The sequence below is a fragment of the Anopheles arabiensis genome, chromosome 2, assembly GCF_016920715.1.
Source record: "Anopheles arabiensis isolate DONGOLA chromosome 2, AaraD3, whole genome shotgun sequence".
Taxonomy (NCBI): Eukaryota; Metazoa; Arthropoda; class Insecta; order Diptera; family Culicidae; genus Anopheles; species Anopheles arabiensis.
The window spans coordinates 50,634,593-50,638,207 of NC_053517.1; the positions used below are offsets into that span (position 1 = coordinate 50,634,593).

General features: G+C 37.1%; 1 long non-coding RNA gene across 1 annotated transcript; it reads right to left on the reverse strand.

Moving 5' to 3' along the window:
• Positions 1 to 1,292: 1,292 nt before the first annotated feature.
• On the reverse strand, positions 1,293 to 2,753 carry LOC120895027. Its single transcript, XR_005738273.1, has 2 exons — positions 1,926 to 2,753; positions 1,293 to 1,857 (listed from the first exon to the last, which is right to left on the reverse strand). It is a non-coding gene; the product is annotated as an uncharacterized LOC120895027 (long non-coding RNA).
• Positions 2,754 to 3,615: the final 862 nt, after the last annotated feature.

Consider the following 3,615-nt stretch of genomic DNA (forward strand, 5'->3'; position numbering starts at 1 on the left):
TCAATCTTCATTGGCCTTCATTCCATACCTTTTCCTACATTTAATTTATCGTTTTTAATTTTGTTTTTTTTTTCAATCAAATCGAATGAAACTTCTTTAATGGCTCCCACTTAGTCTTAGTGTGCAAATTTTAATGCAAATGTTGTGACGTGATTAAGAAAAACAAAATATGATAAAGCTCTGAAATACTTTTAGGAAGAACCAATGCCAAATATGTGCAGATAAAAACAAAATAAATAATGTCAAAGATCCTCGAACATGTAAAGAATGCGAGAGGAATGCCTACAAATTGTAAGTTTGGTGTTATACTTGTTCAGCAAAATATTTTCTGTAGAATGAATAAAGTGGGCACTTTATTTTGGCACAGTAATTTTGATCAATTATGGAAATAATATTTTTTTCTTGAAACAAACTTCTCATTTTTGTCATGCTATGGTACTGCGCATTCTTAAGCATATCACGAACAATTTTTCAAAAATTAAAGCAGTACAATAACTTCATTTTTGACGGAAAAAAATTTAAACATGTAAAATTGTAAGTAGTGGCCACTTTGTTCTGCCGGCCACTGTAAGCACACATGATAAACTAGTCAGCTCGATCCATGATTGAACCTCCTTACATCGAGGATCTATTGATCTATTTAGGAGACTGTTTATTTTCACCAATAAGTCACTACTATCACTATCACTACTATACTATCAAGTATTTTTGCATATTTGAATGAAAGGAGGAATGCAATTGTGATTTGTTGGTCCGAAAGGCAACAGTAAACAAACGATAGAGAAAAATATCACGGAAAAGATATACAACATCCATTAGTCACGTCGTATTAAATAAATACAGTAAAATTGTTTTAATGAAAAAAACTGACAAAAGATCATTTAAAAAGAACGATTCATGTTCTACTACAATAATTCATTGGCTAATGTAATGCAACTAAACTACAAAAGACCAAGCTCGCAGTTACTTAAAAAGGTGCAGTAAAATAATCATACAAATCATGATCTGCCAAGCTAATAGTATAGCACGAAATTTTCATTTTAGTAATATTTTTCTTTCAAATTCCAACAAATTATTAAATTTTATCTTATGCTCAATATCTACATTGACTTTTTCAATTTGTTTTTTGCTTTTTAATTAGCTTAACATTTTTATCTTGTTGGTAAAGTAGGAAGGATGTAATTGAATGATATCAGTTTGAATCAGTTACATAAGATTTTTCTCATTCTGTTGCTTTGTCCTTCGTTCCATAGTTTTATTGGACAAACTTCGTACTTTAACCGTGCAATGAATTAACAAAGGAATATACTAGTTTAATTCATTTAAGTTAAACAATCATCATTTATGGATGAAGCATTCAATAGAACAATTCACCAAAGATTGAGCATCAATATCAATCTTCGAGATCGAACGTGAATCAGTCCGTAACGGTACCAGGATTTATCTCACAACACCATGGTTATTTAGATGGTTTCGTCTACCTGTGCCTAAATGGGAGTAATTTGACTTTCATCTCAATATCCCATTATCCTTCTTTCCTGCAAGCAAGTCTATGACTCTCTGAAAACTTTCCAAAATAGCTCAGCGTTTCTATCCATCGCAACAATAATTTGTAGCCCATCGGAGACCTTCGAAACTGATTCATGCGTCTTTTTCGTTTTACAGTATTCGTGAAAAGAGATTCAAGACTAACGATCCATCGAAAGGTTGCTTTTTGCACGCAGCAGAATTTATCAAATGGTCGGAATAAATTTCCTTCAAGATAAAAATCACCTAAACAAAGCCAACCGCCCATCCGCTTTTGGGCTCAATAAACGTAGAAAGCATAGGTAAAGAGAGGTCAATGCCTGAAACGAGCTGGGAATGAAAAATAATGGTTAAGATTTTCTTTCCACCATCCTGAAGAGTGGGATCCAAGCACACACACAAACTATTAAAAAAAATCAAACCCGTTTTCCCCCCTCTCACAGTAGTATCTTATGATTTCTCTCTTTTTACTTTTCCAACACCTAAAATAGTCTAAAATTCGATCCTTTCATTCTGCACTTGCACATTTTTCCAGAACCAACCAGTGAATGTTCGAATCATTTGCCATTTGCCATGAAAGTTCGAAGCCTTTCTAACGATCGCAGCCTGCTGTTTTCGGCCCAAGGGATACCCATTTTTCCACCTAATCACGTTGATTAGCACCAAGGCTGCCGAGACCGATCGGATTCAGCAAAATGTTGCTAGGGCTGCCACGAACCGCACACCGCTGGGCTTTGAAAAACGCAAAGCAAGGCAGGGTCCAAACCGGATGGACCGGTTTCCGTAAAGCCGCCGCTGATAAATGGCAAGTTTCTTAAAGTTTCGGTACCACTTGCCGAGGCAATCAAGGAAATTGACTAAAGCTCTCCCTTATTGTGCTCGGCTTTCCGATTCGCGCACTGCCCAGCATCCACAGCAGCCACAGAACGGACCAGGTGGGTTAAGAGGAGATGGAAAAGAGGTAAAGCAACCAGACAAAAAAGGTCAGAAAAAAGTTTACGCAAGAAGGGAAACAAGCAGTTGCGACGCAGGGCATTCTCAACAGCATTCAGCAGGGTGAATGGAAAACGATTTTCTAAACTTTTCTCTACAATATGCGGCACCGATGAAAGCGCCCGCCAGGGTTGGGGCAGCGCGATACGAGAAACGACGTATTTATCACCTTCAAATGGCTAGACCAGTGCAACCGCCCGTGTTTCCTACTGAAACAGAGCCGCTTCAGCTGATCCGGATGCTTCCTGGAAATTGTTTTCAAATATACCAGAATTTTTTGTGCACTCTTGGCTTGTTGTTGTTTTATTTTTTCGAAGCAGGGAGTAAAACTTCACACGGCGAAAGAAGTTTGTGGATAGAAGTTAAAAGGAAAGAGCAGGGCCCACGTACTGCTGGTTGTTTGTTTTAGGTTCATTTCTTTTCTTTCATTTTTTCTACTTCACTTTACAAATTCCACCACTGAAGGATGATAGCTCGCCGTGCAAACCCTTCGTGCCCGAGACAAGCTTCGTCTTATTCGGTACAATCTTCTTTCTTACTTCGGGCTGCGAGTACACGAGCTTACACAAAGGCGTACCTAATTACGCTTCATTAATTATTATTCAAAGCTTTTTGGTTTCTCATTTCCTTGAACGAGCTTTTTTACTGTTCATCCCTTTTCTTTAGATTAAGAATGAGAATGTTTGTTGCTATAGCATGATTCCTACGAGAGCAAGATTTTCATTGACATAATATTATATACATGTTATTATTTTGATTTTAACTCAAAAAACGAAGATTAGATAGGAAGAGTTATTTGATAAGCGGAATGAATCTTGGCATTTAAAAAATATACTTTCAACTTTCAATATACAAACTTTCAGCATCACAGTGGCTGTTTCAAGCAGTGCTAGGCTACTACATAACCATCGCTAGCACTAGCTTACCCGTTGGATTAAGCATAACAACTTTTGGCACCAAAGTTGCAGTCCGCTATTACGATTGCACTTTTTGTTCTTTCGCTTCGCAATCATCTTCCTCGGAGCACAAGACTGCACAAAAATCAGTTTTCAAATCTCAAATCGAAATTCGAAATACATGCTGCCTGCAAATCGA